The 15,152-nt window shown below is 42.9% G+C and overlaps 1 protein-coding gene and 1 long non-coding RNA gene across 2 annotated transcripts in view; both read right to left on the minus strand.

Moving 5' to 3' along the window:
* The window catches only part of LOC119483763 (NACHT, LRR and PYD domains-containing protein 12-like), a 542,841-nt gene that overhangs the window by 236,314 nt on the left and 291,375 nt on the right, over nucleotides 1-15,152 (minus strand). The gene's annotated exons all lie outside the window — the stretch shown is intronic.
* LOC119483855 lies at nucleotides 3,148-13,119 on the minus strand. Its single transcript, XR_005205814.1, has 3 exons — nucleotides 13,061-13,119; nucleotides 3,963-4,096; nucleotides 3,148-3,198 (listed from the first exon to the last, which is right to left on the minus strand). It is a non-coding gene; the product is annotated as an uncharacterized LOC119483855 (long non-coding RNA).

Consider the following 15,152-nt stretch of genomic DNA (forward strand, 5'->3'; position numbering starts at 1 on the left):
TAATATTAGACCTGTACATAATTAAACATTCATATAACTAGATATTTTGATGACTGCATGGTGTTTTGTCATTAACACTCTTTTCTGAGCATCAAACGTATTCAGCTCACAAACACAATGAATGAACCAATGAGGTTGCATTATTTACAACATAATGACATCAGAAAGATGATATCAGTGTATCAGCATTAAAAACATAACATTGATCTTTGGTTTGTATAAGATCTCTTAAAAAGTCTGAATTCTACCATTCTGCTGTTATATATTCATCAGACTGCTGTTATTGGTGGAAGCTGTGTATTTCCTGTTACTACTCTTCTCTACAGCAACAAGAGAGAGAAACACCAGAGTTTCCTTCTGTGAGTAACAGAATAAAAGGAAAGACTTCAAAACAAGATGATGGAACACAACTTGAATTCATTAGCAATAAAATGCACCATTGCTCGATTCAACACACTCAGGGGTTTTACAACGACAAGCTTTGTCTCGTATGACCAGTAGTTTACGGTGGCTAATGCTAGAGTTGGGTCGATTTTCGGTTTTGCCGGTCCGGTCCGGTGTACGAGCTTAAACCGGTTTGATTTTATGCTAACGACACGTTCTGGCAAATTAAAAAGTAGCCGACATCAACAACCTGTGCCGACAGAGTCACAGTGCTAAATCCAGCCTGTATTGCATTACTAATAAGCAATATGACAACGTGATTAACGTAATATTATGATATAATGTTGGTGTATAAACAAGAAGAGGTTTGTTTACTAGGAGGTTCATGTGTTTTTTGGGGTGATGAGACGAGACATGGCAGAGCTGGTCTCAAAGAAAACTAAAAGTGCAGCAACATGGCAACAGTTTGGATTTGAAGCCAACGAAAGAGATGAGCCCAAAAACACACGAGGTAAGGTGTAATGTGGTGCAAGGCCTATTGAAAGCAAACCCCAGCACCAGGACTCTGATCCCAGGACCGCCCCGACTCCCCGCCGGATCAGCAAACGTTCTGTTGCTGCCGTTACACCGGTTAGACCCAGCACTCCACCAGACAGCTGATCTTTTGTTTTTTTCATTTGTTTTACCAGGTTCACATGTCGTCTCCATCACCCCAAAACATAAATAAGAAAAAACTGTCAAATGTAACAATTATTAGAAATAAATAGAATAAGTGTTCATTAACTTGACAGCTAGAAACACAAACTACTGAAACATTTTGAACTCAACATTTGAAACAGCTCAAGAACATCTGTGACAAAATACAAATACATATTTATGTAATAAACACGTGGAACATTTATAAGAATATTATATTTTAAGAATAATTTATAGTGTGTATATTTGAAGAACTAAACTAGTAATCTACACTGATCTATAAAGTTAATCACATCTGGACTTACTCTGCTTTTCTGCAGTTCCTCACAGCTGGAATCAGTCTCCGTCGTCCCTCGGCTGATGTGTTGTACTTCTTCAGGTCCAACTCATCCAGAACCTCCTCTGACATCTGCAGCATGTAGGCCAGAGCTGAGCAGTGGATCACAGAGAGTTTCTTCTCTGATCTGTTCTCTGACTTCAGGAACTCTTGGATCTCCTGATGTACCGAGTGGTCGTTCATCTCCGTCAGACAGTGGAAGATGTTGATGCTTCTGTCAGGAGAGGTTTTGGTATAATCATCCTCATCATCATCCATATTTATCTCCTTCAGGTTGTTGATGGCTCTCTGGATGATTTCTGGACTGTTGTCTGTCTGACCCAGCAGACCTCCTAAGAGTCTCTGGTTGGACTCCAGAGAGAGGCCATGAAGGAAGCGAACAAACAGGTCCAGGTGGCCATTTTTACTCCTCAGGGATTTCTCCATGGCTCTCATCAGGAAGTCATCCAGGGTTGAATGAACATATTTTTTTCCCAGGAAGTCCTTCAGTACCTCTGTGTTGCTGTTTGTGTAACAGTGGAACATGTAGACTGCAGCCAGAAACTCCTGAATGCTCAGGTGAACAAAGCAGTAGACTGTTTTCTGGAAGATCACACACTCTCTTTTGAAGATCTCTGTACAAACTCCTGAGTACACCGAGGCCTCTGTGACATCCAGACCACACCGCTCCAGGTCTTCTTGGTAGAACATGATGTTTCCTTTCTCCAGATGTTCAAACGCCAGCCTCCCCAGCTTCAGAAGAACTTCCCCGTCAGCCTCCGTCAGCTCCTGTGGACTCGTCTCATGTCCCTCACCATACTTCTGCTTCTTCCTCTTTGTCTGAACCAACAGGAAGTGTGAGTACATGTCAGTCAGGGTCTTGGGCAGCTCTCCTCTCTGGTCTGTAGTCAACATGTGGTCCAGAACTGTAGCAGTGATCCAGCAGAAGACTGGGATTAGACACATGATGTGGAGGCTCCTGGATGTCTTGATGTGTGAGATGATTCTGCTGGACAGCTCTTCATCACTGACTCTCCTCCTGAAGTACTCCTCCTTCTGGGCGTCAGTGAAGCCTCGTACTTCTGTTACCCTGTCAACACATGCAGGAGGGATCTGATTGGCCGCTGCAGGTCGGGAAGTTATCCAGACGAGAGCTGAGGGAAGCAGATTCCCCTGGATGAGGTTTGTCAACAGCACGTTGACTGATGACTTCTGGGTGACATCAGACACAACCTCACTGTTCTTGAAATCCAGTGAAAGTCTGCTTTCATCCAGGCCGTCAAAGATGAACAGAACTTTACAGACAGCGAGCTTCTCTGCTGTGACCTTCTGTAATGTTGGATGGAAAACATGGAGCAGCATGAGAAGACTGTACTGCTCATCTCTGATCAAGTTCAGCTCCCTGAACGAGAGCAGAACCACCAGACTGACATCTTGGTTCTCCAAGCCCTCTGCCCAGTCCAGAGTGAACTTCTGCACTGAGAAGGTTTTTCCAACGCCAGCGACGCCGTTCGTCAGAACGACTCTGATGTGTCCCTGTTGGTCAGGTAAGGCTTTAAAGATGTCCTGGCACTTGATTGGAGCGTCATGGAGGGTCTTCTTCTTGGAAGCTGTCTCAAGCTGCCTCACCTCATGTTGGGTATTAACCTCTTCACTCTGTCCCTCTGTGATGTAGAGCTCAGTGTAGATCCTGTTGAGGAGGGTTCCACTTCCTGTTTCATCAGTTCCTTCAGTCACACATTCACATCTCCTCCTCAGACTGATCTTATGTTCATCTACAACCTCCTGCAGACCTCTATCTGCTGAAAGAGAGAGACAAGTTTGAGACAAAACAAAGAAACTTATTATTTTCATTGTCAATATGAAAATGATCAACATAACAACCTATAAAGAAGTAAAGGTTATAAAGTCATCATCCCTTCTTGAAGTCAAAAATAACATTAAAGTGATTCTTACATTTATTTTATTAGTTTTTCAACGTGTCGCTCTGCAGGACCAGACGTGTGTTTGTAAGTTAGAGAAGGAGACTGTAGCAGGAAAGCTAATGTGGGCTGTTGTTCAAAGTCTCTGGCTCCTGTTCAGTTCAATTCAATTCATTTTTATATATCATCAAATCATAACAGAAGTTATCTTAAGATGCTTTTCATATAGAGCAGGTCTAGACCGTACTCTATCATTTAGAGACCCAACAAGAGCATGAGCATGCATTGTTATACGACAATGACAAGAAAAAAGTCCCCTTTCATCAGTGTGACTGTCTGTCTGTGATAGAACAGTGATGTTGTTGCTTCATACAGAGTTTAATAGTTCTCCATCCTCATCTATGCAGATGGAAAACAAACAGCATTCTGATTGGTTAAAGCAAAGACGGAGTGCTATCATCAAAATATAAATGTATTCCTTCTGGGTTCAGATTTTCTCTCAAAGGAGAACAAAGGAAGTGATGCAGAGCAGATATGTATGATGGAGAAGATCTTAAACGTTGTCACAACAATAGTCAGTGTATTAAGACAACAAGTCCTGTTTCCAGACATGAAGACATCAGCAGACACATCTACAGTCTTACTTTGTACAGTGCTGGTCTGACTGGCTGTCTGAGGTCCAGGTCTTGTTCTGGTCTGACTGGCTGTCTGAGGTCCAGGTCTTGTTGTGGATCTGGACATCAGCTCGTCCACAGAAGCAGGACTCCTCTTCTTCTCTCTGTGGAGACATTACTTTAGAACTAAAATGATATGTATGATGGAGAAGATCTTAAATGGATTACTCCGTTCCAGTGGACAGCACCTGCATAAACTAGAACTACTGGAGAACTAAAGAAGTCAGAAAGGTCTGACACAGTTTCCCTGTCTTAGAAGTCTTTATTGTTAACACATAAAATACATTCAGGAAGTGACATTCATATCACCACTGACAGGCAGTTACTGTTTACAGTGATGACGCTGCCACCTTGTGGTTTCCTGGCGCGTCCTCTCAATATGAGCGTGCATGAGCAAGTTGCAGTATTTTTTCCATCATGATATTCAGCCTCCAGAATAATATCAATGTTTTAAAAATGTCCTCTTTAATACAAACTCATCATTTTCTGCAGCTACTTCACAGTAAAGGTCCTCCATTAAAGAGAGCTGATTATGTCCTTTACTGATTCACAGTCACTTTGGGCAGCTTAGCTTGAGTTAGTTAGGTTTGAACTGAGGTTAGAAGTGGTCTAAATATTGAGGTAGACCAGCGGTCTGAGACACACATCATGTAACACTGGTGCCCTGGTGTTCCTTTTTTAATGTCAATATGTTTTCTGCCACTTTCTACTGTCAACTATCAAATGAAGGCATGAATTCAAATATTGTAAAAAACTAGAAGTGGTACAAATCTACATTTGACCATTTCATGAACTTTGTTTTGTCACCAGATAGTTTAACACCAGAGATGTTTGTTCTTGACCTTCAGAAACAAGATGTGGTGCAGAGAATCTAAGCTCAAAGGTCCACTGACAAATAGTCCAAAGTTTTCAACTGAAAGCTCTGAATCAATAGTAAGTGGACCTTTGAGCACTTCTTTCACTATATTTTACATATGTAGTGAAAGAACAAACTCAAACCATCAACACATAGAATCAAGGTGAGCAAATAGTTTCTACAAATGCCTTTTCACCTCATGTTGCACAGTTATGATGTGCACTGATTCAAAATGACACCCAGTAGGTCATAACAGCTGATTTTAGGAGAAGTCAAATAAACAAAACATTATGAGGACAAATATGAGAAAATTATTTAAACATTTGAAGCACATTCTTCCAGATTTTGAATCGTCGCAGATCTTTAGACCATTTCACAGCTGTAAAAGTAAACATTCCAGATGTGTCCCCGTTTATTTCCTGTTGCAGTGGATCTGAATGACATCAGCTGACAGGAAGTAAACACGGACCCTAAGCTGTGTAGCAATGAGATTCTGTTGAACCGGCCTCTACAGCGACTTATATGAATATTTTCTTGAAGTGTAAATTGTGAAATGGAGGTTCTCAGGTGTTTTGTTACAGAAATTCAATCAGTAGTTTGTGGCTCTAAAACCCAGACTAAGATCCATCTTAGTTTGAAACAGTATCTGCACTAATAGTTCTGCATCAGGAATATAAATCTGTTAGCAGAACATTTAGTCTTCATCCTCAATGCATCATCATCCATCAGGTCAGTGCACAGTAGAAACAGTCTCTTACTTTGTGTCTGAGGGTCCAGGTTCATTACTGAAGTCTGGAGGATTCCATATGAATGACTGGTCACTCTTCATAGACAGACAGCTGGGTACTGGAGACTCTGCTCTCTGTCTGGACTGAACTCTGCAAACACCAAGATGATTTTATTCACATCACATGAATCCTTGATAAACTCTCTGATGACAAAGACATTTCAGTTTCTAAATACACAAACTACTGCTACTGTCAATAATGTGGTTTAAAGTTTGTATTAGTCCTCTTAGATTACAGCTGTTCTGGGTGACTGACAGCTGTCACAGATACGAAGAGGAAGAATGCACTAATTCATTCTCTTTGTGTCACCAACAGTGTGTTAAACTTCACTTAGTAAATACATTTTAGTAGAAATTTAATATACAAACACACAATCAACTAAATCATGGCACTGGCATGGCATCACTTTGTTTAATATCATCCTGTATCTTCCCAGTGGTGTTCCTTATGTATTCAAATCTGAACTCTATGTACGTATGTTTTAGCATCAAAATGCTGTTTTCACTTCAAGACCTTCTAAAAACTTTCGCCCATGTGACCTGACGTAGGTTTCTACATGATGACACTGCTACATGTACAGTATATATACATCCTTATAGTCAGTGTATTAATACAGTATATATACATCCGTGGACAAAATTGTTGGTACCCTTCCGTTAAAGAAAGAAAAACCCACAATGGTCACTGAAATAACTTGAAACTGACAAAAGTAATAATAAATAAAAAAATTATGAAAATTAACTAATGAAAGTCAGACATTGCTTTTGAATTGTGGTTCAACAGAATCATTTTAAAAAACAAACTAATGAAACTGGCCTGGACAAAAATGATGGTACCCTTAACTTAATATTTTGTTGCACAACCTTTTGAGGCAATCACTGCAATCAAGCGATTTCTGTAACTCTCAATGAGACTTCTGCACCTGTCGACAGGTATTTTGGCCCACTCCTCGTGAGCAAACTGCTCCAGCTGTCTCAGGTTTGAAGGGTGTCTTCTCCAGACTGCATGTTTCAGCTCCTTCCACAGATGTTCAATAGGATTTAGATCAGGGCTCATAGAAGGCCACTTTGTTCTTAGTCATTCTTGGGTGTTTTTAGCTGTGTTTTGGGTCATTATCCTGTTTGAGGACCCATGACCTGCAACTGAGACCAAGCTTTCTGACACTGGGCAGCGCATTTCGCTCCAGAATGCCTTGATAGTCTTGAGATTTCATTGTACCCTGCACATATTCAAGACACCCTGTGCCAGATGCAGCAAAGCAGCCCCAGAACATAACCGAGCCTCCTCCATGTTTCACATTAGGTACAGTGTTCTTTTCTTTGTATGCTTCATTTTTGCGTCTGTGAACATAGAGCTGATGTGACTTGCCAAAAAGCTCCAGTTTTGTCTCATCTGTCCAAAGGACATTCTCCCAGAAGCTTTGTGGCTTGTCAATATGCATTTTGGAAAATTCCAGTCTCGCTTTTTTATGATTTGCGTCCTCCTCAGTCGTCTTCCATTAAGTCCACTTTGGCTCAAACAGTGACGGATGGTGCGATCTGACACTGATGTACCTTGACCTTGGAGTTCACCTCTAATCTCTTTGGAAGTTGTTCTGGGCTCTTTGGTTACCATTCGTGTTATCCGTCTCTTCAATTTGTCATCAATTTTCCTCTTACGGCCACGTCCAGGGAGGTTGGCTACAGTCCCATGGACCTTAAACTTCTGAATAATATGTGCAACTGTAGTCACAGGAGCATCAAGCTGCTTGGAGATGGTCTTATAGCCTTTACCTTTAACATGCTTGTCTATAATTGTCCTTCTAATCTCCTGAGACAACTCTCTCCTTAGCTTTCTGTGGTCCATGTTCAGTGTGGTACACACCATGATACCAAACAGCACAGTGACTACTTTTCACCCTTTAAATAGGCAGACTGACTGATTACAAGTTTGAAGATACCTGTGATGCTATTGACAGGACACACCTTAGTTTAACATGTCCCTATGGTCACATTATTTTACATCTTTTCTAGGGGTACCATCATTTTTGTCCAGGCCAGTTTCATTAGTTTGTTTTTTAAAATGATTCTGTTGAACCACAATTCAAAAGCAATGTCTGATTTTCATTAGTTAATTTTCAGTAAATTTTTATTTATTATTACTGTTGTCAGTTTCAAGTTATTTCAGTGACCATTGTGGGTTTTTCTTTCTGTAACGGAAGGGTACCAACAATTTTGTCCACGTCTGTACATCCTTATAGTCATTGTATTAATACAGTATATATACATCCTTATAGTCAGTGTATTAATACAGTAACTTAGATGATGGTCAGCGTGCTCCCAGTTAGGAGAAGCAGACAGGAGTACCGTCAGGAAGCTAAGTGATGTACTGCTGTGGACGCCACGTTAGTTCAGATTAGAAAGTCACACAATAACACAAACTAACTAACCGATGGATGCAGCAGTAGACCAGCTACTCCTGTGTTCTGAGAGGGAAAATGACTGGTTTTGTGAATGGAGTCTGGTGGCTCTGAAGAGAGCGATATAACGGCTTCAGTCTGATGGAGAGGTAAAGCAGAGAAAATATTCTAAATATAGTGTACACCTAAACGAATATTTGTTTGTTTCTTTTAGATGGCTAAAATACGTTTTTCTGCTGCTCCCGTCCACAGCTGCTTTACCTCTCCATCAGACAGCCCTTTCTGACGGGGAACTGAAGGCGTTATATCGCTCTCTTCAAAGCCACCAGACTCCATTCACAAAAGCAGTCATTTTACTTCCCAGAACACGGGAGTATACGTACAACCCCACTTCAAAGAAGCTGTCATAACAGCTGATTTTAGGAGAAGTCAAACCAACACAGTACTTTGAGGACTAATGTGAGAAAATGAATTACACATTTGAAGCACATTCTTTCACATTCTGAATAGTTGTAAATCTTTACAGCGACTTCAACGTTCAGGCAGAAATATGAATATTTTCTTGAAGTGTAAATTGTGAAATGGAGGTTCTCAGGTGTTTTGTTACAGAAATACAATCAGTAGTTTGTGGCTCTAAAACCCAGACTAAGATCCATCTTAGTTTGAAACAGTATCTGCACTAATAGTTCTGCATCAGGAATATAAATCTGTTAGCAGAACATTTAGTCTTCATCCTCAATGCATCATCATCCATCAGGTCAGCTTACAGTAGAAACAGTCTCTTACTTTGTGTCTGAGGGTCCAGGTTCATTACTGAAGTATGGAGGATTCCATTTGAGTGACCGGTCACTCTTCATAGACAGACAGCTGGGTACTGGAGACTCTGCTCTCTGTCTGGACTGAACTCTGCAAACACCAAGATGATTTTATTCACATCACATGAATCCTTGATAAACTCTCTGATGACAAAGACATTTCAGTTTCTAAATACACAAACTACTGCTACTGTCAATAATGTGGTTTAAAGTTTGTATTAGTCCTCTTAGATTACAGCTGTTCTGGGTGACTGACAGCTGTCACAGATACGAAGAGGAAGAATGCACAAATTCATTCTCTTTGTGTCACCAACAGTGTGTTAAACTTCACTTAGTAAATACATTTAGTAGAAATTTAATATACAAACACACAATCAACTAAATCATGGCATTGGCATGGCATCACTTTGTTTTATATCATTCTGTATCTTCCCAGTGGTGTTCCTGATGTATTCAAATCTGAACTCTACGTACGTAAGTTTTAGCGTCAAAATGCGTCAAAACTTAAGGTTACTTAACGTAACCCCGGTTCTTTGATAACAGAGTGAGGTGTTTCACTATGGGAACCGCCTCGGCGTGACCAACTAAGGAAGCTCCAATGACACAACGTCTGTCATTGACAGACAGGTCGACCTGTGTTAGGGCTACGCCCCCTCGTATTAACACAGTCGACCGTCCCTCGCAAATCATTCTCGCTTTCTCCCCGTGAAGAAACTATAGCTCCCTCAGCTCATCTAAGCTAGCTTGGTTTTTCTGCTTAACAGTTCACAGACGACCCGTCAAGGAACACGTCGCCGAACGCAGTTCCAGGCTTTAGTTTGGTTTTGCTGAGTAAGTACTTCGTAAGAAGTGTACTTTGTGGTGTTAAACAGGATAACTAACCGAGCAGTGTCCGCATTAAGGCGAGCTGTTTTCTCCGGCTAACCTGTATTTGTTTATCGGTGTAGCCGGTGACTGTGTAACATTAAACAACTCCTGCCAGCAGTGCCTGCCTGCATGAAAGAAATGAGCAGGTACTGGTCCAGCCCATTTAAGAGTAAGCTTCCCACCAAGGACTACTCAAAGCTGAAGATCCACGGAATGGGGGAACTGGGGCTGGCCGGACTCAGGTTCACCTAACCCTGCTCTCTGGGATGAGATTTGTGTTGTGAACGACCTCATCCTGCGCTCCTCACGGGGTGCAGTGCAGGGCTGCGGTCATGTAATGGGACTTGCAGTCTCAGGTGAGAGGGCCCTGTGGCTGAATCTCTCAGGCCTGAGTGATGCTCAGAAGGCAGAGGTTATGGATGCGGCATACGACCCCACCAAAGGTCTTTTCGGTCCAGCTCTGGAGAAAATGAGAGAGACCAGCACCCTCAGAAAACAAGAGGGTGAAGCCTTTGACCTCTGCCTACCCCGACGACCCATCTCTCGCCCCCCTCAGGGACCAAGGACTGGCTTTGCTGCTGCAGCCTCAGCAGTGAGGGAGAGACAGGACCGCAGACCGCAGAAACAGGCAGCTGGTCAACAGACTAGCCAGCAGCTTCGGTCAGAAAAAGCTAAGCCATGGGGCAAACACTCTTTCGCTGCAGTTGCAGCAAGAAACCGCCCATCCCAACCCGGGGACGGGAAGAAGAGGAGTGCGACCTAACACCCCTTGCTTCTCCCCCCCGCCCTCCCTCAAAGAAAAGAAAGGGAATGGAGGTGGAACAGAGCCCCCAAGCTCAGGCTTCAGAGGCCCTGGTGTGTTCCAGTTTTCCAGAGGTCCTCTCTCAGTTTCTCTCCCCTCATGTTCAAGGGGAAGAGAACAGGGGGCAGGTAACACAGTGTCACCAAGCACTTGTACCCAGTTCAACACTAAAAGAAATAAAGTGTGCATTTTCACAGCCAGGCCAAGGGCCGAGGGTGAAATGCTCCCCCCAAAACAAAATAAAAACAAAACAAGGTCATGGCCTCATAATCCCAGCAGGGGGAGCTCATGCTCCTCTGAGGGGAGGCCGCTCCCTCCAGGTGATGGAGGTGAAGTCACCGCAGGGCGGGCACAGTCCACTCGCTGCGCGGACAGACCAGTGGCGCGCATGCGCAGTTCACCCATGGGTGGCAACATCCTTTAGTTTGTCGCTTCATGAAAGGTGCTGGGAACGCCCTCTCTCATCACCCATTTGAGCCTATAGAGGCGGTGGGGATTACGTTTATTTCACTTAAAACAGTGTTGCTCTTAGCCTTAGCCACAGCAAAGCGTGTTAGTGATTTACAGGCTTTATCCATCCGCCCTTCCTGCTTACAGTTTGCCCCAGGGCTCACCAAAGCCTGCCTACGGCCCAATCCAGCTTTTGTGCCTAAGGTGGTGGAGTCAGCCTACAGATGTCCCACAGTGGAGCTTTTGGCTTTTCACCCACCTCCATTCTCCTCAGTGGAGGAGCAGAGGCTTAACACATTATGCCCAGTGCGGGCTCTGCATGTCTATGTGAATAGATCAGCAGGTTTCAGGAAAGGGGATCAGCTGTTTGTGTCCTGGGCCACTCCCCACAAGGGCAAGCCAGTGTCCCGCCAGAGGCTATCCCACTGGATTGTGGAGGCCATATCCCTGGCTTATGGCTGTAGAGGTCTGCAACCTCCACAGGGGTTAAAGGCTCATTCCACTAGGAGCATGGCCACTTCATGGGCCCTGTTCAAGGGAGTTTCGGTGCAGGACATTTGTGCTGCGGCGAGCTGGGCTACGCCTCACACTTTTTTAAGGTTCTACAGGCTGGATGTCTCGGGGCCATCCTTGGCACGGGCTGTGCTAGAGGCAAACACGCCAGGGTCGGTGTGATGTTCACTGTCTGGCTTATTGTTTATGGCTTCGGGGAACGTATGCAATACGGGAGTGGTCTATATCTCCCATAGTGAAACACCGAACGAAGTTAGAAAAAGAACTTAAGGTTACTTAACGTAACCCCCGGTTCTTTGACAGAGTGAGGTGTTTCACCAGCACGTCCCTCCATGCATAGACACGGAAAGAAACCGGTCTAGAATGATTTGTGAGGGACGGTCGACTGTGTTAATATGAGGGGGCGTAGCCCTAACACAGGTCGACCTGTCTGTCGATGACAGACGTTGTGTCATTGGAGCTTCCTTAGTTGGTCACGCCGAGGTGATTCCCATAGTGAAACACCTCACTCTGTTATCAAAGAACCGGGGTTACGTTAAGTAACCTTAAGTTTTCCCTTCAAGCCCTTCTAAAAACATTCTCCCACGTGACCTGACGTAGGTTTCTACATGATGACACTGCTACATGTACAGTATATATACATCCTTATAGTCAGTGTATTAATACAGTAACTTAGATTGCGGTCTGCGTGCTCCCAGTCAGGAGAAGCAGACAGGAGTACCGGCAGGAAGCTAAGCGATGTACTGCTGTGGACGCCACGTTAGTTCAGATCAGAAAGTCACACAATAACACAAACTAACTAACCGATGGATGCAGCAGTAGAGCAGCTACTCCTGTGTTCTGAGAGGGAAAATGACTGGTTTTGTGAATGGAGTCTGGTGGCTTTGAAGACAGTGATATAACGGCTTCAGTTCCCGTTAGAAAGGGCTGTCTGATGGAGAGGTAAAGCAGAGAAAATATTCTAAATATAGTGTACACCTAAACGAATATTTGTTTGTTTCTTTTAGGTGGCTAAAATACGTTTTTCTGCTGCTCCCGTCCACAGCTGCTTTACCTCTCCATCAGACAGCCCTTTCTGACGGGGAACTGAAGCTGTTATATCGCTCTCTTCAAAGCCACCAGACTCCATTCACAAAAGCAGTCATTTTACTTCCCAGAACACGGGAGTATACGTACAACCCCACTTCAAAGAAGCTGTCATAACAGCTGATTTTAGGAGAAGTCAAACCAACACAGTATTTTGAGGACTAATGTGAGAAAATGAATTACACATTTGAAGCACATTCTTTCACATTTTGAATAGTTGTAAATCTTTACAGCGACTTCAACGTTCAGGCAGAAATATGAATATTTTCTTGAAGTGTAAATTGTGAAATGGAGGTTCTCAGGTGTTTTGTTACAGAAATACAATCAGTAGTTTGTGGCTCTAAAACCCAGACTAAGATCCATCTTAGTTTGAAACAGTATCTGCACTAATAGTTCTGCATCAGGAATATAAATCTGTTAGCAGAACATTTAGTCTTCATCCTCAATGCATCATCATCCATCAGGTCAGTGCACAGTAGAAACAGTCTCTTACTTTGTGTCTGAGGGTCCAGGTTCATTACTGAAGTTCGGGTGACCCCCTATGGACCGGTCACTCTTCATAGACAGACAGCTGGGTACTGGAGACTCTGCTCTCTGTCTGGACTGAACTCTGCAAACACCAAGATGATTTGATTCACATCACATGAATCCTTGATAAATTCTCTGATGACAAAGACATTTCAGTTTCTAAATACACAAACTACTGCTACTGTCAATAATGTGGTTTAAAGTTTGTATTAGTCCTCTTAGATTACAGCTGTTCTGGGTGACTGACAGCTGTCACAGATACGAAGAGGAAGAATGCACTAATTCATTCTCTTTGTGTCACCAACAGTGTGTTAAACTTCACTTAGTAAATACATTTTAGTAGAAATTTAATATACAAACACACAATCAACTAAATCATGGCATTGGCATGGCATCACTTTGTTTAATATCATTCTGTATCTTCCCAGACGGTGAAGAAGAGAGCGAGTGAGAGAGAGTCGGTGTGTTGAGCTAATTCTTGTCTCATTTGTGGGCTAATAAACAGTAAATTCATCTGAACTGGGTTGAAAAATGATGCAATCTGGTTGCCTTGGTGATGAGTTACAGCTGACTATTAACCACATCTCCATTCTCTGTTTGAGGAAGAACGTTAACCAAAACACATGAAGTAAAACTGGCTGGAGGGGGGGGGGGGTTAATTCTCTTTGTGTCAAGAAACGTTTGTTCAACTTCAGTTAGCAAATACATTTTAGTAGAAACTTTAAAATAGAAACACAAAATCAACAGAAAACATGGTATTGGTAGAGGAAAGTGAAAATGAGTCCTATAAATGAGTTAGTAGCAGCTCTCTTACTTTGACTCTGAGGGTCCAGCTTCATTACTGAAGAGTAGATGTTCATCTTTAGACTGATCACTCTTCATAGACAGACAGCCAGAGACTAGAGACTCTGCTCTGTCCTCCTCTTCCTCCACACAGTCAATCATCTTCTGATCTGAAGTCAGTCTGAGAGGTTAAACATTAACGCTGACAGTGACCATGTACAGGAAACAAGTTTGTACAAGAGTCACATGCAAGACTGAGAGAACAGGAAGTAACACAACTGCGCGTGCACACACACGCGCACACACACACACACACACACACACACACGCACACCTTTAAATCTTAAATCCCTTTAAATTTTCTTGTCTTACAGCAGGTTTAATGAGGATTATTCAGCCAATCACGACTTTGTGTTCTCAGATGAATCAAACTGTTGAGTTCATTCTAACATGTCTCTCCTCTACAGTCCACAGGGAGGAAACTGACTCAGACACTTTAACAGTGAACTAATACAATGTTGGATTAACACTCACCCTGCTTCAGTCTTCAGTCGTCACCTCTCTGTGCCGTTAACACAACATGGAGTCTGAACTCTCTGAACCGGACTGAACACTTTCACGGTTCCCCCCCCTGTACTCATGTACCTGAATCACCTGGTCAGTGTGGCTCCTCCCCTCTCTATTTACAGGAAATCAGCTGAGTTCATCTGTGACTGTGTGTGTTCACAGCGGTTCACAGCCATTTAACATGATGTGGTCATAAGAATCTCTCTTGGCTTGAACAGGCTGAATGAACCCTCTAAGACCCACAATAGACCAGTTTTAGTCTTTTTTAGAGGGGTCCAGGGGGTCTTTAGAGGGAGATAGCAGGTCAACAGTAGATGTCACATAGAAGTGGTGTACATCATCTGAAAGCTGGGAACCTGGAGATTAATTTGAGATGCAGCTCAGCACTGAGTGTCAAGTTGTTCTAGTCATTAATCAGAAATAAACATTAATTCATTAATTCATTAATTAATTAAAATAAATAGTGAAAGTGTATAAGGGTTTAGAACATTATGATAGAAGTATATGATGGTCATCCCCATACCAACAACCAGACAAAGCTAAATGTGTGGCTTCAACAACAGTGTGTTGAACATGCACCCCAAAACAAAAAAGGGATTGTTCTTGTGACCGACGGTACAGCTTCCATCGCCGACCTACAGACGAGGAATCCACAAGAATGTGGCTGAGAAACCGAAACTTGAAGAGACCACCTAAAACACTGTAAG

The sequence above is a fragment of the Sebastes umbrosus genome, chromosome 24, assembly GCF_015220745.1.
Source record: "Sebastes umbrosus isolate fSebUmb1 chromosome 24, fSebUmb1.pri, whole genome shotgun sequence".
Taxonomy (NCBI): Eukaryota; Metazoa; Chordata; class Actinopteri; order Perciformes; family Sebastidae; genus Sebastes; species Sebastes umbrosus.